Source organism: Gorilla gorilla, chromosome 12 (assembly GCF_029281585.2).
Source record: "Gorilla gorilla gorilla isolate KB3781 chromosome 12, NHGRI_mGorGor1-v2.1_pri, whole genome shotgun sequence".
NCBI lineage: Eukaryota > Metazoa > Chordata > Mammalia > Primates > Hominidae > Gorilla > Gorilla gorilla.
Genome location: NC_073236.2, coordinates 99,003,055 through 99,028,454, shown reverse-complemented (window position 1 = coordinate 99,028,454; position 25,400 = coordinate 99,003,055). Strand labels below are relative to the sequence as shown.

Genomic DNA, 25,400 nt, shown 5'->3' with positions numbered 1-25,400 from the left:
AAAATACTAAATCCAGTATTTCTAAGTAAATTGTACCATAAAGTGGAACAGCTAGGTTTAAGTTTAAAACAGAGATCCAAATGTTGCACATTCTAAATAAATACTATTTTATTAAATAAGTTTGTAAGAAAGACTCAAAATTCCAGTTTCCTCTTTGTGATTTTATACTATGGCTATGCAAGGTGTCACAACTGATGAAAAATGGCCGCAGAGTTTATGGAATTTCTGAATATTAATTTCCCCATCTGTGTGTGAATCTTCAGTTACTTAAAAATAAAGCATTAAAAAAGTAAATAAAAATAAAATTTGTTAAACCACAAGAGTTTCTTTCTTTCTCATGTAAGAGAAAAGCTAGGTCCTGATGAAGGTAGCTTAGGTTTACATATCTATCTAGAATGTAAGATTTATTTCAGCTTTCTTCTACATAATTTCTATACTATATGCCATGGTCTCAAGCGAGGCAAGGAGAATAGGGTTTGGAGGCAGGGAGCCTAAGACTGATTCTGCCTGACTCGATATCAGAGGCTACTCCCTTTTCAACCCCTCCTTTATTCTGCAGGGCAGTTGCTGCTGGCAGTTGTAACCCCTCCTTTTGCTGCCTCGCAGTTGTTGCATGGCAGTTGGAAAATGAAAGTACCTCTGATTGGTCCCCTGCTGCAACCAATAAGATTGGTCGTGGGCCTCCTCTTCAACCAATCAGACTAGTCACAGGTCACTCGAGTGAACCAATGGGAAACCTCTTGAGGGTATATAAACCCCAGAAAATTCTGTCACCAGGGTCCTTGAACAGCTGCTCTGCAAGCTCCCACCTTGTGGAGTGTACTTTGATCTTCAATAAATCTTTGCTTTCATTGCTTCATTCTTTCATTGCTTTGCTGTGCATTCTGTCCAATTATTTGTTCAAAATGCCAAGAACCTGGACAATTTGCAGTCAAGACCCTCCACCGGTAACACGATTTCCAAATTGGACTTAACATTTTCATTTTTCCAGAGCAGATTGGAGGTAGAGAAGAAAGAAGGCATTTCCTTCTTTTCAAAGATACATCCTCAAAGTTGCATATATTATTCTTTCTCGCTTTATATGTCAGATGTTAGGTATATGGCTACACTTCCTGGAAGCTTCCTGAGAATTGTAGCATTTAAGCAGCCAGCATTCTAAAATTAGAGTTCTAGTTCTATGGAGGAAGGGAGACTATTGGAGTTCCTCTAAGTTTCTGCCATGAGCATTTTCAGGTTATGCTGTCTACATGTTACCTAATACCAAAACCTCTGTTAGTATCTTCTTTATTATATAGAAAATAAGGAATTCTATCAGGCCATAAATACATGTTTGTTTTAAAATAAAAATTAAAGTTCTATTACATAAAGATTCTGAAAGAATATCTACAAAATGAAGTTCTGCATTTGGTAAGCTATTCAGAGGCATTAAACTGCCATGTATGGATTTTCCTAAATTACATATATAATTATAAATAATTTATAAGGACAAGATTTTAAAGTTACAATGCTTACCAGTGAAATTAAGGAAGAGGTGAACTTCATGGTAGAGATGAGAGCTCCCCTGAACTTTTCATCTCTCTGCTTGACATGAACAAGTTTATGACAAAGTATAGTTGATGACTCAGAAAATCTTTTCACAGATGTGCAGAAGCTGACAAATTCTCCACTTTGCTGGTAAAAAGTTACATATCCATCTTGGCCTTTTTCTGGACTGGCACAATTTGCATCTCCATTATCAGAACCGTATTCAAGCTTACAACAGCTGATAGTGTCACTAATGTCATTGTACCCTATCACGACAGTCTTTTCCACTCTCTCCGTCTCTTCCTGCCCCACATATTGCCCAATATATTAACATTGCTTATGTTGCTGTTTTATTAGAAAAGACACTTACTCTTCATTCATTTCTCAGTCTTTCACTCTTTCTCTTGTATACACATACACACATAATTAATACTTGCTCATCATTCAACCTTATAGTGAAATTCTGGTAGTGAAATACATATTTTCTTATAATTCTTATAATGAAATTCTCATTTCTCAAGAAAGGAGAACTTACAGACAGGTTAAAATGAAGTACATTTTCTCTGTCAATACTATGCTTTCCTATTTGATGGATGATTATTTATACACAATTCTGTTTGCCAAACAATGGTCTGTTGAGGTATTTAATAAATTGAAATAAGATTTTTTTTTTCCTTTGAGACAAATTTCTATTAAGGTAACATATTCAATTTTCACCGCAGTTGCTGTGGATTAATATCTATTTGGAGTGCACAGCATTCTAAATGTTAAACACACACCTAGCTAGCACTATACTTTTTTCAGGCAATGTCATATTAAGGAACTTGGAAAACCTTATAGGAAAGTTGTTATATATTATCTTGACTGTTATTACAGTAAATATATTTCTCTTTTTCTGACCAGGAATGGTAATAATTATAAACTCAAAAATGTTCTCCAATTCTTGAGAAACTCAGGCTGAACTAGAAAATTTCTGGGTAAAGAATATTTCTAAAGAATATAGAAGGCATGCAGAATATGTGTTCCAGAAAACAAACCTGGCTCCCTTGAAAAAAAAAACAAAAAACACACACACACACTTTAGACCGGGCGCGGTGGCTCACATCTGTAATCCCAGCACTTAGGGAGGCTGAGGCAGGTGGATCACCTGAGGTCAAGAGTTCAAGACCAGCCTAGCCAACATGGTGAAATCCCGCCTTGAGCTTGCAGTGAGCCGAGATCGCGCGCCCCTACACTCCAGCCTGGGCGACAGAGCGAGACTCCGTCTCAAAAAAAAAAAAAAAAAGAAAGAAAGAAACCCCGCCTCTACTAAAAACACAAAAATTAGCTGGGCGCCGTGGCGGGCACCTGTAACCCCAGCTACTCGGGAGGCTGAGGCAGGAGAATCGCTTGAACCTGCAAGGTGGAGGTTGCAGCGAGCCAAGATCTCGCCACAGCACTCCAGCTTGGGTGACAGGGCAGGGCTCTGTCTCAAAAAGAAAAAAAAAAAATACACCCTTTGTTTATAATATATGTGTTCTTGCTTATAAATCTGTACTATTTCTACTGCATTTTATCAGACATCTGAGCGCCAGTCAACTGTAAGGTCTTTTGGAACTCTGACTGCATTGTTTCCATGAGCTTTAATATTTCCATGACTCCAGAGTTTAGCACAGCATCAAATCACTCGACAGGTCATTGTCATTTATAATGCCAGATACACCATGCTTTATTTTAGTTACGCTAATAGTTTGGCTTTATTTATGCAGTTGAGAAGTAAATTATTTTGGGCCCTGTTTACATAAATAAAAAATATAATTTAATGAGATATAGCAAGTATTAATATACTGTTAACAAAATATATTGGTATCTGAGTTGGGAAGATTGAAAATAATATTCATTCATTAAATTCCCATTTTGTAGATCCTTTATGATTTTACCATAAACTGTAAGGGGGAAAATCTCAGAAATGGAAAGTTGTGTTAAACAGTGTCTTAATATATTATTTAAACTTCATTAAAGAGTGTCTTAATATGTTATTTAAACTTGTACAATTTTGTTTGGGAGACAGAAAAATGTGGAAGAAAATACGATATATTTATAAGTTAAAAATGCTTGAAAAGATTTTTATGTTTTGAAATTTCAGAGGGGTTACTTTTAATTTAGTATTAATTCAGACTTTTTAAAAACTTGTGGATAATTCAAATATTAATAAGACAAGAATCCTTTGTGAAAGAAGAGATGAAGATTGCACACAAATTAACATACCATCATATAGAAAGCAGTTGGAGCCGTATTAGAGGTGCAGATAAAGATTTGTGGTTGCTGAAATGTTCAAGCATTATTTTTCAAAACAGAGGTGACTCTGTGGAAGATGGGGCATTGGGATGGAGCTTGAGGGGTGAACAAAAACGGACATGGTTGTGTAGTTTGGAATAAAACTTGTGAAATGCATTTTTAAATAAAATATAAAATCAGCTAGTATATAATTACCAGAGAGCTTTGAAAAAGTATTTGATAAAGAGCTTTGTATGTATGCTTCAGGAAATTATAATGATCAAAATCCTAAAGACTTCAAAGTACTACATTGTGCGCATAGCATTGTTCTTCAGAAAAAAAAAAAATAACGTTTGTTTTAAAAAGAAAGAAATCTTTCTCCAAGGGACTTTAGCAATCCATTCTATCATTCACTATGGTAACAGAAAGAAAACAATAGTTGACATCAAAATTTGGCATCCTGGAAGCAGTGAAGAGGTGGTAGGTGTGTTTTCTTTCTCCATTGGAGTGGGTCTGTCCTAAGAGCTAATTCAGTTGTTGTTTTCTTTTTTTTTTTTTTTGTATTATACTTTAAGTTTTAGGGTACATGTGCACATTGTGCAGGTTAGTTACATATGTATACATGTGCCATGCTGGTGCGCTGCACCCACTAACTCGTCATCTAGCATTAGGTATATCTCCCAAAAGAATGAGTTGTTGTTTTCTTTCAAATGAATTTGCTAGATATGTTTTTAAAAAATTGGAGTATGATGGTATAATATTTAGCAATTTCTCCAAAGAAATTCATTAGTTATGGAGCCATTGCTTAATGTAGCTCTGCCTTAAACATGATTTAAATTCAAATAAGCATTCTCCTGTCATCTCAAACATGGCTACATGTTTTCTGGCTGGTGTGTGGGAAGGAGTAGCACGCACAAATCTCTCCATTAGCTGATTTAAACATGATTTGCAATTGACAATATTCTATTGAAAAGAATGCTGTATTAAATATACTCTACACATTTGATGTACTAAAGCGACTATGCATAAAACATTAAACCTTTAGAGTAGAAAAAAATGCATTCTCAGGACTGACCATTGTTTATTTTAATAGTCTACCTATGTGATTAAAGTACTATTATATTTGATTAATTAAACCTGACTCAAATGATGTGATACATGAAATATTTTCCCTATGAGTAATATAAATTATTTTTAGACTGCCAGAAATTGTACATATATTTCTATTACCTGTACAAATTAGAATTGGAAATCATTACATTTTCTTCTAGGTATATTCCAGGTACATTGTTTCCAAATCTATAAAAATGTAGGTTCAAACTTTTATTTGAAAAATAGCTAGCTCTTTTATAAAATATTTTTGGGCTAGTTTCTTAAGAAAAACAACTTATAATTTTAGTAGTGCTTTAGATTTCACAGTATAATTCACATGTGTTGCTTATAGTTAAAATATTAAAAACCTGAATACTTCAGTGAAGTTAGTGTAAGTTTTATACCTTAGGAAATACATAATGAAGTATAAATGGAAATGATATATGTAATGTTCTCAAATATATATTTCTATGTAAATCATATATACATATCAAAATGTGTGTGTGTATATATATGCAAGGAAGAATGATAAAACAATTGTGACAAAATGTTAAAAAATGGTGAATCTGCATAAAGTATGAGAATTATTTTTGCTACTCACATTATTTCTGTAAGTTTGAAATTACTTTAGAATCTAACTAGAAAGTACTAATATCAATAACACACATGTGACTTAGCCTTTCATTTAGAAGTAAGCCAAATGAGGAAAAGATCAGAAAAGTGTTGTAATTAAGGTTATGAAGGGCATCAGTGATAGAGTCAGGAATGGAACTTAGATATTCTGATTTAGATTTAGGGCTCTTCCATGGCCCTAAGTTACATCTACCCAACAACTGTGAAAGTAACATAGGGAAGGCATTATTTTTCCCTCTTACAGATAGGAAATACAGGCTGAATTGGTTCAATCACTCCCTTAGGTTTTATTATTAGTGGTAAAGCAAAAATTCTCACCCAGGATTTTGATTCCAAATACAGTATCCTTTCCATTATGTAATGAATCAGCATATGAATTTTTGAGATGCATGCTGCTGCTTAAAATCAGCATAAAATATGCAGTTAAAGATAGTTTTCAAATATCTGCTTTTTTTATTCTTCAGAATTCATTGATTTGTACAGACAGAACACAATACATTACTGTAACATTCCTTGAGGCTAACCAGTAACAGAATTAAGGTCAGATTATTTGTGTTTTGTGTTATATTCCACTCACATTAGGAAGTAATGTTGTTCATGGTATGAATAAAAATTCACTGCTTATTTGATGTTAAAGGAAAGTAACAAAAATTAAAAAGTGAAGCCACTGGTTTCAAGTTCCAATTTTTAATTTATTTGAATTCATTCTATTCCAATATTTAGTTTGTTTTGACTTATGTGACTCAGAGAGATTACTCAAAGAACTGGAACAAGAACTTTGTATTATGTAAAGGATTTTCTCTTTGCTCTGAGTTTAAAGAGAACAGTCTGTTGTTTTCGTTTTATTTTAGAAGAGTAGTCATCTTTCTAGAATCAAATTCTATTAGACCTAATTTGAATTTCTCTATTTAGCATAACTTTCCCAGTCATTGTATTTTCAAAACCTTCTCTTCACTTTACATTTTAGCCACATTGATCCAAGTAAAACCTATTTATGATCTCTGAAGACATTTTAAATTTCCTATATCTAGCATATAATAGATGCTCAACAAATTTTTTATGCAATTACAAACATCATAAGTATGCATTATTTTTGTGTATATATGTATACACACATGAACATACATCCATGTGCATACATGGGAATACATATATGAATGAGCACATTGGAAAATTCAGTGTAAGGTAGCAGTTCTACTAGAAGTTCACTGAAATAATTGACATTTTAAAGGGAAAATTTTACATCAGCACTGGTAACTAATCAGAAATATAGGGAAATCTGTTGAGGGTAGTTTCAGCCAATTAAGGTATCTAAGGCTAGCTGACACAAGCTAATGAAAGATAGCCTTTCAGAAAGTTGACAAAAATCACTCAAAATCACACGATTGCCTTCTAATTTGGAGTGGTGAAAATAGATATTTTTACCTATGTCCATCATTTCAAAAATGTTTTAAAAGATTGGATGAGATGATTGTACTAGTAAGGAGTGAATAAGAACTCATAAAGAAAAAAAATTACCAAATTAAAATAGACTAAACAAAATGAAACTATTTCTTTAAAATAAGGAAGTCCAGTAGTAAGAAGTTCATGGCTTGGCATGAGAAGTCAGTGGTGTCGGCAAGGATTAGGCTCAGTTATTTTTGCTCTGCCACATATACATCAGCAAGATCGCCTGCTGGCCCATGATGGTGTCTAGAGCCTCAGTCATCCCACTTACACTTGGACCAGTAAAAGGAAGAAACTAAGAAAAGGACAAGGTGGGCCTTCTATCTGGATCAATTCCTTTTAACGAATTGTTCTGAAAGTATATCCAACATTTTCTCACAAATTCCATTGGCCAGGAATTGGCAACATCTCAGTCATTAGCCACATGCAGCTTTAAAGACAGTCTAAAAGATTGATGTCTTTTATTCATGTATTTTACCCTGCTGAAATGCACTGTTGCAAAACAATAACAACAAAAAAAAGAGACAGAACTAAACTGCTTTCTTTTTTTGTTGTTTTAGACAAATCTATGAATGAGACTAATTTGCCTAATACTTATTCCTATTGACTTTTAGGAAGTTTTTGTTAGCAGAAGTTAGAAAAATAAAACTATAAACTAAATTTCTAATACTCTCTAAAACCAGGGTTCTGTACATGATTTAGACTTGCAGTAAGATTCATTAAAGTATGTAAGACTTTATCTTTAGTTTAGGATTAAACTGCATAGGAAGAGACACAGGATTGAGGCCTCTATCTTACTGCTAAAAGCTAATCTGAGATGCAGAGGATTCTACAGCCTGAAAAACTGAGAAAAACATTGCAAGACTCAGATACTTTAAACATGATTACTTCTATGCATATCTCAATTTAAGAAAAGACAAATGCAGTATTATACAACACTCACATTTCAGCATAATTTTGAAGAAGGGTCTTAGCTCATAAATTTGGCCTCCTAATGTGAAAACTAAATTTCTGAAGCAGGGCACGTTAAGCCTCATACCTGGGAACTTGGAGAGATTTGAGAACTTGAGAGAGACTTACTTTTATTCTCAGTTTTGTCAAATAGTAATATTTGGACCAATGGCCTGAATGATGAAAAACTCCTTAGAAAGTGTTCAATAGGCTGAAAAATTATTCATCATGCTGGAATGTGCCTACCTCAGAATATTTGCACTGGCTGTTTCCTGTACTTGGGGACTGTTTCCCCTGAAAAAAAAAATTTTTTTTTGCATGGGTCATTCCCTCACATCCTTCAAATCTTTACTCAGTTATTACCTTTGTAACATGTACCTGACCATCATATGTAAAACTGTGATTCCCACCCCAGCCAGGTTTTCCCCATTCCGTTTTGTTCCCTAAGCACTTAGCACCTCCAAACATATGATATAATGTAATTGTTTAATATATTTTTTCTTTTTCCCTATGCTAAGATTAAACCTCTATCAGAGCAGGGAAATGTATTTTTTTTTCATTCATGTAACACCACTTGCAGGCACCTTGTAGGTATTTAGTAAATACCTGTTGAATGAACAAAGAATTAATGAAGAGTCTGGCCAATATTAAATATTGAAGAGCAAGAAAGAATAAAATAAGTTTACATTTTAAGAAAAGGTGGTATGTGTATATATCTCCAGTAAATAGATTTCATCATATGCCTAGAAAGGGTAGTGTTTTATTTTATTTTATGCTTCTATTTGCAGGGATATGAACTTCCAATTATATCATTGGACTTGACTACTCCATTTCTTTCCACATTTAAAAATCGTAAGTTTAATTTACTTAGGTTACAGAAGGAAAGGCAGTGATTATTTTCCAAAGTAGGCTGAACATAAAAGTAGCAAAGTTGCTTGGAGAAAAGAAAGATGTAATTTGAATTGACAGTAATTAAAATGAAATGACTTCTCAGTCTAGAGAAGAACATTTTGAATACGATGATCAATAGACAACATTATTCTGACAATTCCAGCGTTGCTGCTTATATAAATGTATGCATTACACTGAAGTACAAGGAGTTAGACTGATTTGAGCAATTCTAAACACTAGTTCAATATATAAAATAGAAGGAGCAGCTTTCAATATCCCTCTAAAAGACCATGCAATGCTTATTACCCAGTTTCACTGCATTCCAGGCCACCATTTCACGTGCAAAGGGGAGTTTAAGATTATGCCAGAGCAAAGGGCTGTGATCACTGCTTGGATTTCATTTGATGGGTTTAATAGACAGGAAATCTGCCATGGAGATGACATCTGCAATATACCTTTTATCCTGAAGAATCAGGGAGAAGCTATTTTGAGAACTTGACACAATATTTAACATGGGATTTCTGAATGAAGACAGTTTATGGATGAATAAGATAATTAAGCATTTAGACTGATGGGAAAAATAGGAGTTGCCAAATCCATTCAAATTTTAAAAATTATATTTTTCTACCTTCTTGTCTGAGCACCTGAGAATAAATCAACATGTGTCTTTGAAAATGTATATTTAATAACAAATAGTACTTAACACTAGAAAGTATTTCATACCGATGGTATTCTTCTGATGACTAAATAGCATATTTCCTAATCTCTACACAAAACGAAAATTTATAATTTAACTTTTTGGTCAAAAAGATGAACTTTGAAACATTTTAAATTTTGATATTTTATAAAACATTTAAAAGTAGATGAGTATCTAAATATCAATTAAGCCACGTAGCCCTTGGTAGTTTCTTATTCACAGTAACGATTTCATAGGTAAGAGTGCCAGTTATCACTAATTAATTTCAAATATTAAAAACTATGTAATTCCCACCTTTAAGGATATTTTAATATATTGTGATTATTAATTTAGATGAACTTTATGAAAAACATTTCAATTAAAATGTCTCTCATTAACAGAGAATACAGAGGATTTCTCTTCTGAACATATGACATTTAAAAGCTCCTTTTTAATGCAAAGATAGAATTGAATGACTACTTTTGGTATTTGTTTGGTTGTGTGTGCTTTGCTTCCAGAAAAATAATTGAACTCTTTTTTTTTTTTTTTTGGTCTAAAGAATCAGCATTAACTCTTGCTTACCCATTTGTACATTCATTTAGTAAGCAAATAAACTACATTAATAGAGTGAGACTTATAACAGCAGAATTTTTTGGAAGATCTTGATAGTACTATTTGCCTATTGAGTCAATGATTTTGGCCACTATGACAGTCAACTTCACTCTTTCAATAGCCACAGTTGATATAATTTGCCATATATGCTTCAAAATGTTTAATTGGAGGTCTGGATCCTGAATAACGTTTTATACTAAATACTTGTTTTGTTTTTTTTTTACGTGACTTAGAAAACAGTTTGGTACTATTAAGGAAGCCATAACTGAATTATATTAAAGCTGGAAGCACGACACTATCAAACACTGAAACACACAAAATGATTCTTTGTTTTATCCCAAGGTATTAGTGATAAAAAGATCATAGTTCTCAAACACAGATTTATTTCCTTCCTTCCTTCCTTCCTCCCTCCCTCCCTCTGTCTCTTTTTTTCTTTCTTGTTCTTTCTTCTTCCTTACTTCCTCCCTCCCTCCCTTCTTTCCTTTCCTTTTCTTTTTTCTCCTTTTCTTTCTTTCTTCTTTCTTTCTTTCTCTCTCTTTCTTCCCCCTCCCTCCCTTTCTTTCCTTCCTTACTTCCCTCCCTCCCCCACTCCCTCCCTCCCTTCATTCCTTCCTTCCTTCCTTCCCTGCCTCTCTCAGTCTGTCACCCATGCTGGACTGCAGTGGTGCAATCTCGGCTCAAGTGATCCCCATGCTTCAGCCTCCTGAGTAGCTGGGATTACAGGTATGCACCACCATGCCCAGCTAATTTTTTGTGCTTGTAGTACACATGGGGCTTTGGCATGTTGGCCAGGCTTGTCTCAAACTCCTGACCTAAAGTGATCAACCCGCCTTGGCCTCCCAGAGTGCTGGGATTTTGGGCATGAGCCACCATGCCAGGCCAGCATTATTTTTCTTTTGCATATCTCAGTTTGATTTTTTTGTTAATGTAAATATGAAACTTTTATTTCATATTTCCCTGACAAAGTAATACAAGCTCATTTGGAAATTTTTGAAAATGCATCATATGTTATAATGAAGATATAAAAATCACCAATAACTTCACCAATCAGTTAAAAAAGTTAACTTGTTAGTGCATTTTTCTATAAATATTTAGATCATATTGTAGGCACTATTATGTATATTACTTTTTTGTCAAATACTATATCAGATTCACTTCCATTACATAAAGAATGTAGCGAGACATATTTTCCAAATAGCTGTGTAATATCCTATCATGCACGTTACCATGTTTCATTTAACTGTTTGATTTTTAAGACTCTTCTTTAAATCACAAGCATTGCTTTTGTTTAAAATTTGATGGTTCCATATCTTATCATCATTGCCTCTGTTACTGTAATAAATAGGTATAGATTTATCTAGAATAATACTCACAGAATGATTAAAGTATAGAAAGTTGATTTTAAGAGAAAAGTTAATGAAATTTCCAAGAAAAGACTGAGTATTGTAATACAAAATTTAAGTACTGAGTATAAAGTAGATTTTATTCTAAAGTTGACTATCCCTTTCTTGAGCATCAAAGCTTGATGAAAAATATTACTTGAAATAAATCCTGACTTATTTTGATTAGGCAAAGGAGTTACTGAATGTCTGGACTTCAGCGAATTAAGACACTGAGACTTTCTCGCTATTGAAGCTACCTTGAAACAATAAACACTAAATACCTAGTTGGTTTGCCAAGAGCATAAAATGTTACTTTTTGTATTTGATTTTCTTTCCAAAATCTATAATATAATCCAGAATTTGTACACATATTTTTTTTCCTGATAACTAAACATGTAGACAATGGGAATATAAGAGTTTCCAAGTCCATTCAATCATTTTATGACCTTTTTCTACCTTCTTTGTGCTCCTGGAAAAAAAATCAACACATACATTTTAAAAACATATTTGATAACTGAAACTGGTTAACCTAAACCCAAAGAAGGCCTACCCTTCTACCATGTCCAAATTAAAACTAAAATTATTAACAGTTTATTTCTTTACATCCATGAGAATTTGCTTCAATTATTTCTTTTCATGCCAGTTTCCTTTTCAAACCCTTCCTTAGACTTTCATTATATGTTTTCTAGTTACAAAGTCCGGAAAAGATATGCATAGAGATTGGTGTATCCAGGAACAGAAAACCAAACACTGCATGTTCTCATAGATGGGAGTTGAACCAATGAGAACACACAGACACAGGGAGGGGAACATCACACACTGACGCCTGTTGGGGGATGGAGGTCTAGAGGAGGGATAGCATTAGGAGAAATACCTAATGTAGATGACTAGTTGATAGGTGCAGCAAACCACCATGGCACATGTATACCTATGTAACAAAACTGCACGTTCTGCACATGTCTCCCAGAACTTTATATATATATATATATATAATGTATGCGTGTGTGTGTATAGAAATTGGTATATCATGATGCTTGCTTAAATACTCCAGTTTTTTACTCTATTTGGTCAGCATAGATCTCATAAGATTTTTCCTTTGATAAAGTTTTGTATTACAGAAGTTGTGAGCACATAATCTTTTCTTCCCATAGCTTGCTCACATTGGTGGATGTGGTAGTTCTTCAATCTAGTTGCCACATTTCCTGCAGATACTAGGCACGCTAATTATGTCTCATAAATACAGGTTAAGCTAATCAAGTACTGTCTTGCTGTGTCTCTGTCTCTGTGAACACATTACATTGCTTCTTTGTACCCTTGCCAGCAAAAAAGAGAAATAATATCTATAACCTTCTCCCCTCAAGAGTATTGTAGTTGTTAATAAGTATGCAGAACTTTCAGAGAAAGATACAGTGCTTAGAGCTCTGTGGAAAAAACACTTGTATATAAATGTAATATGTCATTTTTATAACATCTCCTAGCAGCCTAATGAAATGAACACAGGCACTCCACCAACACATTTCTTACTTGGGCTACATCCAACTCACCAAACACAATTAGGAAGTGAAATTCTTCTTGTTACTGTAAACCGTAACAGCCCAAAACTTCGTTTAACGTAGGCTCATTTTGGATTCTGTCCAGTGAGATATTGAAAGTACTAGAAGATCTTCATTATAATATGAATCTACATGGATGATTTTTTATCACAAGTTTCCAATGTGTTGTTTATGGCTTCAAACAGAAAATGATTTGTGTTTCTGTTTTGGTTTTAGTTTTAGCTATTGCTATTTCTAAAACAAATTAAAATTTACTTTTTGAAGTATTTAACACATATCAATGATTGGATCTAAGTTTCATACATTTTCTCTTTCTCTTCTAAAAATGTTACCCCCTTTGCAATCTTATTTCTCTTCTTTCAATTTCAAACTTGTGAAACAGTAGTTGTCAGCTTTTACTTTTATTCCCTTTCCTCCCACTCTTAGTTTAAAAAGTGATATACCCTTGTTTTGCCCTCTTGAATTTACTGATTCAATTTTTCTGGAATAATATTTAATTATTCCAATAACATTAGAAATAAGTCCAGAATTTTAAAATTTTAGTTTGTTTTTCTAGCCTCACTCTCCTTATGTCTTAGATGCATTTTATAGTATCGATTTTGATATGCTTCTGATACTTTATCTTCCAATTCATTTAATCCTTTCCAATTAGTTCTCATTGTCTATCTTTACCTCTGCTATTTTCTGTTAAATACTGGCATTGTGATAACATCTTCACATTCTACTACTCTGTCTAAATTAGGGCTAAAATTATTTATAGGCCATGTCTCTACATCCTTGAGAATTTGCCTTAAACATTCCTTTTATAATGGCAGTTCTCTGTTCAAAACTTTTTCTGAACTTCATTATATCTTCTTATTTACAAATTCCAGCTGAGTACATGGTTTATAGCAGCCACTCAAGAAATGTTTGTTGGCTAGTCTGAATGCAGTGGTGTTTAAAATCTCACAAACACACACACAGACACACACACACACGTGTTAAATAGATTAATACTTGTTTGATTCTGAAGCATTTACTATTTCCATTTCTATGTATTACTTGTTCCATTTAGTATCCAAAATTTTATACCAATATCATGATAGGCTAGAGGACTACATTCTAAATCTCTTTTATGGATAGCACTTAAGTATTTTTCTTTTCTCCAATTAAGTTGGAGCCTGGTTCAGGGGTGTGATAACTGGCTACAGAGACTACTGCATCAACTGCTACTCCAAATGTGTCCATGCAAGGCACCACTGCATCTGCTCCTGGCTCTCTGCTGTCCTCCAGTGGTTACATGTTATATTCCCCCACCCAGAATGTTATAAATAAGAGAATAGAGCCCATATGAAGATCTGAAATGTTCTGTCTCCACTGTCTCCACAAACTGGATTAGCATTGGCTAAGATAAGTGGTAAGAAGAACCAATGTGGCCTATCATTAAAAGACAAGATCCAGATCAATGTACCCTTGGAATCTCATTACTGTTGCTTTCATTGCTATTCAAGGCAAGCTGCCTAGAGATCACAATCTGCATATCATCCCCTGGTCTTTTAGCAGATATGCCACTCGGTGCGTTTCAAGACTTCAATCAGCCTAACCAAATTATACGTTGTGAAAAAGGTATTATTTCACGGAAATTACCAATGGCTTAGTACATTAATATTTCCCCTAAAAAGGGGGAGTGGGTAAACCTGTAGTGTCGAGGATGGCAGGAGCAGGAAGGAAAACTCATGGAGCCAGTACTTACTTGGGATTCAGCAAAATTGTCTCAAATCCCTTAAACTGTTACACTTGTAGAATTCTGGCCCATTAGGAGACATGGCCTTAATTAAAAGGTTTAAATTTTAACCTACGCACAGTCATGGAAATAGTAAGAACCTCCCACCTCCCAGATCTCCTTTTGTTCTAGCACACATATAAGCCATGTAAAACAAAAATTAAATTCTGAAGTTTCCCTTCCAAATGAAAAATGACAATTCTTAATCCTCTATAATTCAGTTATTGCACAACTAACTTTAATTTACTTTATTTGGTTTGTAAACTGTGAATTTTATGCAAAGAGATGGAATTAGTGGAATGATTACTATAACACATTTACTTATAAACATTTAAGCAACTATACATTTCCTTAAATCTGTGGTCATGAGGAGCTTGACCTAGTGAGACATAGTAACGTTCTTGAGTTACTAGACTTTTTACTATTGAGTTGTAAGAGTTCTTTATATGTTCTGGATATAACGCTTTATATATTTTTATATATATAATAGTTTTCTCATTCTATTGCAGACTTCTTAATATGACCTTTATAGGAGAAAAAATTTTAATTTTGATAATAATCATTTTATCGAAGTTTCTTTTATGTTTTTTTCTTAGGTGCCCTTAGAAATCTTTGCCTACACAAGGCTGCAAATATTTCCTTCTAGAAAATTTTTAATGTTTTACAGGTACTATATGATCCATTTCAAATTAATTATAGAATGTGGTGTGAGGTACAAAGGGTCAATATTGATATCTTGTGCTTCCTGTACATGGAACATGGATCTGCATTTTATTTCTTCTGTTTTTTAATCTGGATGCATTTTATTTTATTTTACTTACTTAGTTTTACCCTACAAATTTAAATCTGCAGCACACTGTGCACTAGAACTGGTGATAGTTGATATGCTGACTTGTTCATCACCTCAGAGGAACATATTATTTCCAAATTAAGCATGATGCCAGATACATGTTTTTATGGATGCCCTTTTTTAGTTTAAGGAAGTTTGCTTCTCATTTTGATTTCCTTCTCTTCTTATTTTTGAGTTTTACGGATGGCATTTTTTTGAGTTTGAGGAAGTTTCCTTCTCCTACTATTTTGATGTCCTTCTTTCCTTTTTTTGTTGTTAGTAGTAGATGTTGAATTTTCTCCCTGAGAGGACTCCCGAGTAACTCTCTTCCATACATATTTCCACATCAGATCCTGGTTCCTTGGAAATTTAACCCAAGAGATCTAGTTTCTTTCATTGCCCCATAAGACATTATATACTTTAAGAAACTTTAGAAAGAAGTAAATATTACACTAGACAGGAAGAGAAAATGTGAAGCTTGCACTTTCTGTCCATCAAAGCACGTAAGATGAAAGAAATCAGAGATATGGGACTCTGTATCTGAAATGCCTCTTTCCAAACTGTGTTCTTAGAGCAGGAAAGCTTATTGAATAGGTTTAGAGAGAAAGCTGAAATCAAGGATAGTTTATCCTTGTCCACCATTTGGCCACCTGGGAAGAAATTGTCGTGCACACTGTCATGTGCCAATACGGAGATGACAGAGAAAGAGCAGAGAAAGAATAAATGAACACGGGAAGGCATTCCTAAGCTGTACTGTAGCCATATACCCTTACAGGAACCCACAGATTCCTACATTTTCTAGAAAAGAGTATAAAAACATAGCTGAACATCTAGTAGCTATCACTGTGGGAGCAAAGGATCTTGAATATTAAGGGCTACTGAGAAGGTTCATTCATCCTGCAGTCACAATTCAGGAAAAGTTCCTTGGGCCTCAGTGAGAATAAGTCATCGAGGGAAAGCTATAGGATTGTGGCTAGGCCAGGAGGACAGAACTCATTAATGCATACTAGTAGAATGCTTGTGGATATGAACAGACTATCCTCATCTTAGGGTATACCAGCCTCCACACAGCCAGTGGAGAGCCACCGAAGGACCAGCATGAGACAAAGATAACCACAAACCCCCATCTCATGGTGACATCCATGCCATCTTATTCTAAGATGTCATCTTAAAAAGGAAAAGGATGGGTAAAACAGCCTTAATAGGACTTGGAAATTTAAACTGTCAATATATTTTCAGAATAGGAATTGTTGGAAATCAAAAGAAACTTAAAAATGAAAGGATAAGATATAATTAGAGAAAAAGTTAAAATTTGATTCATTACTCTATGTCAATGAGGTATAGAAGTGAAGCAGATATATTATCTCTCCATACTGAAGTAGTAACTTAAATACTTAACTCTACAATACTGCTAGTAAGCGGTAAAGATTCAAACTGGGCCCGATTCTATGACTTATTCACCGAAATACTAGTTCTATTGAGTTCACTTTAAGGCATAATTGAATGTCAGTAAAATATTACTGGTTATTATGAAGTCTCAGATAAACCAGAAATTAAATCTCATCATCACTGATATACTAACTACATATATGGAAAGCATGTTACAGCTCCAGAAATATATGCATACATATGCACATATATACATATGTGTGTGGGCATGTGTTTATATACATATGGAGTTTCTAGGCCTAACAAATTGATAATTGAAGGTAGTTTTGGTTTCAGCAACCAGGCCATGTCTCATGGAATGGAGAGATTAAATCATGGAGGAAACTGTCATAAATTATCAGTAAGGGGCTATATAAAACTTGATGTCTCCTGGAGAAAACTTGTGTCTGGCTAAAATTTAATCTCTTCTTTTAATGTCCTCAAATGGTCTCAACAGATTCCTTTCTGAGGGAAATATAGCCAAAGGTAACCATGTTAGGAAATGGTGATCTGGTCAGGTGTCTAATTTACCATTCTGGGAAACCTTCCCACAGTTGCAAATTTCTTACCTAAAAATTTAACATAGGCACTGCATCGGTCTGTTCTCTCGCTGCTAATAAAGACATACCCAAGGCTAGGTCATTTATAAAGGAAAGAGGTCTAATTGATTCACAGTCCCACATGGCAGGGATGGCCTCACAATTATGGTGGAAGAGCAAAGGATGTCTTACAAGAGAGCTTGTGCAGGGGAACTTTAATTTATAACGCGTCAGATCACGTAAGACTTATTCACTACCACGAGAACAGTATGGGGAAACTGCTCCCATAACTCACGTATCTCTACCTGGCCCGGCTCTTGACGTGGGGATTATTAAACTTCAAGGTGATATTTGGTTGGGGACACAGCCAAACCATATTAGGTACTCTCTAATAGGTGGTTGGAAATAGCTGGTAAAAATAATCCCAAATCTGCTTTGCAAAGGTAACAGAAACTTTAAACAATATCTTAAGTATGGATATTGGTGTCTGTGTGTGTGCGCGCGTGTGTGTGTGTGTGTGTGTTTAAAAGTTTATATTGGACAATAGCAAACTACCTTGGAGAAAAGTTGATTTTGGAACATAAAAATCTCTTCATCACAAAGAGCAAATTCTAAATATATATCACATGGAATATTCAGGAAAAGTACTATGGGAATATTTTGGCTCTCTAGAAGGAAATACTAATCCAGATGTCTTTATTAATTGTACTTTAGGGCAACTTTGGTTCTTTTCAGAAGGTGCGTGATCTGGATGGTTGAAGTTGCTGATTTTGGGGGGTAATCTACACGGAAAAGGTGATGAAAATACCAGAAACAGTCTGTAACCTACTATGTGGCTAACATATGAGGAAGTCTCAACATGCAAACTTTGGCAGATAAAATCTTAGGCCATGGACAAGACCATGCCCCTTTGTGAAGACAATGCCCACAGCAAAATATTTTTCATTAAATCAAGGAAATGGATACTAGTGAACTAAGATTTTATATATAACTAATAATAAATACCAATTATTTTTGCAAGCATATCTCATCACTGAAATATACACCTGTATTTCAATGTGTTATCCTAATATTGATTTCCCTAGGGGAATCAAGAAAAGGATTATCTATTTAAAGAGAAGGGGATATCAAGCCTGTTATTGCCACAATGTGGAAGAATCAGCAAAATAACTCTTTTCAAATTTCCAGTTATTAATTTTGTCATCATGTATACAAACTTATTTACCAAACATGCTTCATTCTACATTTCTTTCTTGACAGGTTTTACAATCTTTGTTATTCTGTTTTCAAACAAAAAATGTAAAATGCCATTTCTATCTTTATCACTAAAGCTTCCCATCAACACATTTATCTCTTTTCACCCACATATCTGATTGTATTTAGAATGTAAAATAAAACAGGCTTTAAAATGAAAAGGCTTTTATAAAATAAAAATTTGCTGTAGTAGAGAAAAAAATGTAAGAAACTCAGATTTCCACTGAATTTCCAAGGGCCTGTGGGGGCCTAGTAGTGAAAGAGTGATATTTTATAAGTGAGTAAGTATGAATGTTCTCATAGGTTTTGTGTAAAGATGATATACTTGTATTAATGAATGTTCTGTAACAGGGATATTCTTTTGGTTAGTGGTCCTTTTGAAGATGTCAAGATGAGATTGTGTGTCATCCAGATCACATGACATATATCATTCCTCTCAGTCCTTGAATTATAATAGTTATAAGGCAAAAACAACCCTTGACCTTTTGGGTTCCCTGATATGTTTACAAAATAATTTGGGTTTTCAAGTGTAATATGATTTAAATATGTGTGATAATGTTTCACCAATGATTAGGAGTATCTGCTATATGCAAAATGTGATTTGTCCTTACTTATATTATCAATAATTATGACCTTTTAATTTCTCCACTCTTTTAAGTATAAAACTTACGTGCAGTTGACAATGTTTTTGAAAAAGTTGGGTCTTAATATTTCCCAAAAGAATTACGTTTTAAAACACAAACTCCTCATTTTATACATGGGTGTAATATATCAAAGATGGTCTAGTAGAAATTTAACCTCATTTAAAGCACAGACTGAATAGGATGGTTGGAGACTTTATTATTGCTGTAACTCAATGCAGTTTAAATGCTACAAAATTACGTGATGTTGCAACAAAGTAAGAATTGTAAAGGCAGCCAAACTCTCTTAATCTTTAAGCCTTTTAGGGAATATTTAAGAGCTAATGTAAATAGGGGCACTGTGCATAGATGGATATAGAGCAGATTTCAGCAGAGAAAGCATCTTCATGTCAAAGTAAGTACAAGGGATGAAAGGGACTAGTCAACCAACATTCTAGTTGTAATTTTTTCTCACCACTACTTTTCTCTTGTCTTATTCATAATTGCCCTTCATTGATCTTGCTGACATCACTGATTATTATTAGCTACTTTAATATATGTAGTGCAGGTCTCAGTGACTAATACAAATTGTGAAGTCCTAAATTAGGGAGAAGTAGTTGGGCTGGTTGGACAAAGGGAAAGCAAAATGAGAAAGCAGATAAGTTTTAAGTCTGCCTTTCTACATAGTCCAGAACACATAGTCCTCTTGTGCCCAGTTATCACCAGACCCTCAGCTGATGGAAGAATGCAAGTTAGCTCACTGCAACCTTGGTGTTATCAGTACTGCATAGAGCCCTCTTTAGCACAAAGCAGAAGCACCATGCTATAAAATCTCCAGCAAGCCTTTGTGTCCTTGCAGTCAGCTCCTCTCTTGCTGACTTGCCCATTGCTTCCTTGCAATGTATTTTCATACTGTCTCTAATGAATCTGCCTTTCTTTACCTACAACTGTCTTTGTAAATTCATTTTACTGCTCATACAATACTGGCCTCAGTTGCAACCTGCAACACAAATATCAAAAAAGGAGAATGCTACCTGGCAGCATTATGCAAGAGAATGGAGACTCACAAATATGTGTAGGAGTATGTGTGTAAGTGTAAGAATATGAGTTACCAAAGATGGCCAAAGGTACCTGAGAGTAACCAATGTGACTGTTGGAGAAAGAGGAAAATTGAGAAAAATCAGGATTCCATGGGTAGGTTAACTAGTGAATGAGAATATGGAAATGAAAATACAGGAAAAAGAGAAGCATGCAGCTTACTAGTTGATGGAAACAAAGATACAAAATATGTAGGATAGTGGGTTTTAAACATTTTGATTATTATTTTAACAATTAGGACTAACACCTCAATGGAACACCAAGTTCCCATAGCACTGTTTGAAAACATCTTAGTGTATGTCTATACATTTAGTAAATGTCTGAAGAACCTCCATGTGATATGGTAAACACTGGTGACACAGAACGTTAATTCCTATGTGTGAGATTAGGCTACCAACTTACTGATGAGAACAAATAATTATTGTGTCAGAAAGTATATCAGTAATATTCGTGGTCAATAAATTTATATTAGTAATAAAAGTTAAATGTTGATAGGAAAATAATCACTTTTAATGTTATATATACATATAATTTAGATATATGTATGTTTAACTGGCAACTACCCAACTATAATTTTAATTATTATTTTATGTCAGAACCTTAGAGCTTAATATATGCAGAGATTTGTTTCTAGATAATAAGTTTGTTTTCATTTATCTTTATCCCTTTATCCATTTCTCTCATGACCAACTGAAAAGGCACTCTCTCACCAAGTGAGTGGTTGGAGCAAGACAGTGTCTCGAGATTGAAACAGAACTCGATGGAGCTGGAAGTTACAGTTCTGAGATCATCAGGAATCAGAGTCGAATCATTAACTAGTGATTATATGCCACACAAGAAATCCTCTCTGGTTTAGAAATCTTAAAATAAGAGGCTGTTATATACATTTGTCGAGATAAAATTATTGAGTAGTATTTATAAGACTTTGATTTCATAAACTTAATAGACTACATATGCAACTTAGGATATAATTTCAAAAATCTAGCCACAGCACATTTGTGTGTTTCAACAAAGTAATGGCTTTTTTGGTATTAGAATAAATACAGTTACCTTGTGAGAAATTGATTGATCTAACTACTTGTGAAGAGGGGAAAGAAACGTTGTTAATCAGAGGCCATCTGTTGCAAATGTGATCCGGCCAGAATTTTGTTTAACATGTGGAATGCTTATAAATTATCTGAGTTTGCACATTTACCTTTATTGCGGAGTCTCCCAGCATACTCATTAGATCAGCCGAATGAGGTACACAGCAAACTCATGTAACTATCTAAAATAAAATTCCCCACATTTAGGTGTTTGGAATTAGCTATGAAATAATAAAGTGTCTCTCAATAAGATAAAATATTTTTATAACACTTTCTGAAAAACATGGCAGCCTTTAAAGAAAGGGAGAGTTCAGTTTTTAAATTAAAGTAGGTGTTAACTTGACCTAAGGTACCTTGCAGACATTTAGCCCAGCTTCCTCCCTGGCAGAGGAAGAATTACCACCTAGAGAAAAGCACTAACCTGGTAAAAACAGAGCCCAGTCTTCGAACTTGCAGGCCAATTTCCTCTGCATATACCATGCTACCTAATGATCGAGATATTCTGGAGTGATTATGAATCCTGACCTCTAGAGTTGAGAGCAATCAGTGGACAAGTAAGACATGGCACTATGGTGCAAAGAACCCCCACTTCATCACATACAAAATTCATCACATTGGGCAACACACAATAATGGGACTTGAAGTAAGCTAAGAATACGTTATCTTCTTCAGAGAGAGTTAAAATTTAATTTGAATTAAGTCGAAAATTAGAGACAGTGCAAAAGCATTCAAAATTAGCATTTGCTTATCTTAACTCTTAAAATTAAGTAATTTTATTAGTTCAGCTATTTTAAAATATCAATAATCCAGCTAAAAGTTTTACTAGCTGTTAGCAGACAAAAACTAAGGGAGCTTTAAAAAAACACTGTCTGCTTTTATAATTATTATCCATTATTGAAATCTTCCAGAGGAGAGATGAGGGCTGGAGAGTAGGCTGCGTTTAGGAAATATTACAGAGGCAGAAATGAGGATTTCAGGGCAGCTGCATGCAGCACCTGAAGATCCCCTGAGGCAGCTTGTCTAAGTTGACTGCTATTTAGAGTGCAGCCCAGAGAGTTCCAGATTTCAGGTTGCTACCCATCCGTGGGATGGGAAACCAATTCAATGGGTCACAACCAGTATTTTAAAATGAAAAAGACTAGAAAATAGGAAATAAATCACAAATACTAAGGGACAAGGTGTTTTGAGAAACGTTTGGTTCAGTTGTACATACGTACGTGTAATGTTTATATGTGTTTCTTACAGTGAGAAACCATCAGCAAAGTTTGAAAAACGTGTATAGACATTAACTTAAGTAGAAATGAAGGGTGGAAGGATAAGGAGTCTAATTAAATTGAAATTTGTCTTTGAGATGCCAGGGAGACATTCAAGTGGATTTATTTTCCCTTTTATACTGGATGCCAAGTGCAGAAAATGGAGTTAATTCTCCTCCTTGGTTCATAGCACACAATCATTACTGTCCTTAGGAGAATTTTTAAGTTATGTTTCATTTCTAATTGGCAAATAATAATTGAATAATTTTATGAGACAATATGTGATGTTTTGATGTATTGTGTGTACATTGTCAATATGCTGTGCAATGAAACACCAGAATTTATTCCTTCTAACTGAAACTTTATACCAATTGACCATTTCCCCCTTCCCCATCCACTTACCTACCCCACAGCCTCTGGTAACCACAATTCTATTTTCTATTTCCAAGAGTTTGACTTTTTTAGACTCCACTTATAAGTAAGATCATACAGTATTTGTTTCTCTGTGCTTGACTTATTTCACTTAACATAAATGTTAAGTGCAAATGACATATTTTCCTGTTTCTTTTAAGGCTGAATAGTATTCCATTATGTATATATTGCCACTTTTAAAAAAATCCATTGATTTTTATCTATTGATAGACACAGGTTGTTGCCATGAATTGGCTATTGTGAATAGTGCTGCAATGAACTTCGGAGTATCGACATCACTTCAACATACTGATTTGAATTCTTTTGGGTATATATTTTGTAGCAGAATTGTTGGATCACATGGTAATTCTATTTTTTGTTATTTAATAAAGATTCATGCTGTTTCCCAAAATGGCTGCACTAAATTACAATACCACCAAGAGAGCATAACTGTGCCCATTTCTCAGCATCCTCACCAACACTAGCCATCTTTCATCTTTTTGATAATTGCCAAACTAACAGGTGTGAGGTGATATAACTTTGTGACTTTAATTTGCTTTTCTCTGATGATTAGAGATGTTGAACATTTTCATATAACTATTGGCAATTTGTATGTCTTCTTTTAAGAAATGTCTATTTGAGTTCTTTGCCCATTTTTAATAGGATTGTTTTGGATTAGTTTGAGTTTCTTGTATCTTTTGTAAAAGAGCCCATTATCTGATGTATAATTTTTATATTTTTCTTAATCTGTGCATTTTCTCTTGACACAATTGTGTCCTTTTGTGCAGAAGCTTTTTAGTTTGATGGAATCATGTTTGTCTATTTATGCTTTTGTTGCCTGTGCTTTTGGGATTACACACAAGAAATTATTGTCCAGACCAATACCATGGAGATTTCCCCCTGTGCTTTCTTCTAGTATCTGTAGTATAGATTCAGGAATTGCATTTAAATATTTAATCCATTTTCCTTCTGTACATGTATATCTGTTTTTCCCAACACCATTTTTAAAGACACTGTGCATTGTATATTATTGGCACCTTTGTCAAAAATCAACTGACTCTGATGTCTGGGTTTATTTCCGGGCTATCCATCCTATTCCACTGGTCAATGTGTCTGTCTGTTTTTATGCCAGTACCATAATGTTTTGATTACTATAGCTTTGTAATATATTTTGCAGTCCATTTGTGTGATGTCTCAGCTTTGTTCTTTGGTCAAGATTCAGAAGATTTAACCAAAAGAGAAAAGAAGAATTGAAACCAATACACAAATGTTATAGTCAGCTAGATAATAATTAAAGATAAATAAATTTCCATAGGAACTTATTAAAGTATTAGCTTTACTAATTTTCCTCAATACCTTACCTAGTATTGGTATCCTAATTCTTACAGTTTTTAGAGTATACTTTTACTGACATCTATGTTGTTCACATAGTTTCTTAGGGGAAAATATATATTACTGAGTTATCAGTATTGCAAGAGGCCAGCAAATTGCTGCTATGGGTCGAGCACATTATATACATTACCTGAAAAGCATGGCTAAAGACCAGACAGGAATTCTTTATTCTGATTAACAGGTGAGAAAACCATCACTTGGAGAGGTTATGGTAATTTTCTCAAGCTTTGTTAAAAGACAGGATAGAGAATCAGGTCTTTCTGTCTTTCAGTACTAGACATTTGGTTGCATGCAAATCCAGAGATTTATGCAAAGGTCCAGAGAAGTTATTATCAAAACTATGGAAAATCAATTTCTCATGGTGTTATAATTCATTAATTTATTCAAATAAAGCTTCCAGTGGATTAATTTTTGGTCCTTTTTAAAAAACTCTAAATCCATGGTAGAACACTAAGGCTAGATTTATATAGTTTATTAATAAACTCCTACATGGGGATTACTAGGTATTATTAAGTGCTCTCTGTACTTTAGAAATATTCACTCATATAATCTCCATAACACTTTTATGACATAGATATTATTATTATCATGTCTATTTGACGGAAGCACAGAGAAGTTTGGTAATTTATCTGCGATTACACAGCTTGTAAATGGCAGAGTTGAGTGCTGAACCTAGGCAATCTTTTTGAGGTCAATGCTATTTATCATTCACT

At 34.1% G+C, this 25,400-nt stretch overlaps 1 long non-coding RNA gene across 1 annotated transcript; it reads left to right on the top strand.

Annotated features, from left to right (window-relative positions):
- Positions 1-776: 776 nt before the first annotated feature.
- Positions 777-24,475, top strand: LOC129531469 (uncharacterized). The gene is made up of 3 exons (XR_010129994.1): positions 777-947; positions 8,691-8,754; positions 21,245-24,475. It is a non-coding gene; the product is annotated as an uncharacterized lncRNA (long non-coding RNA).
- Positions 24,476-25,400: the final 925 nt, after the last annotated feature.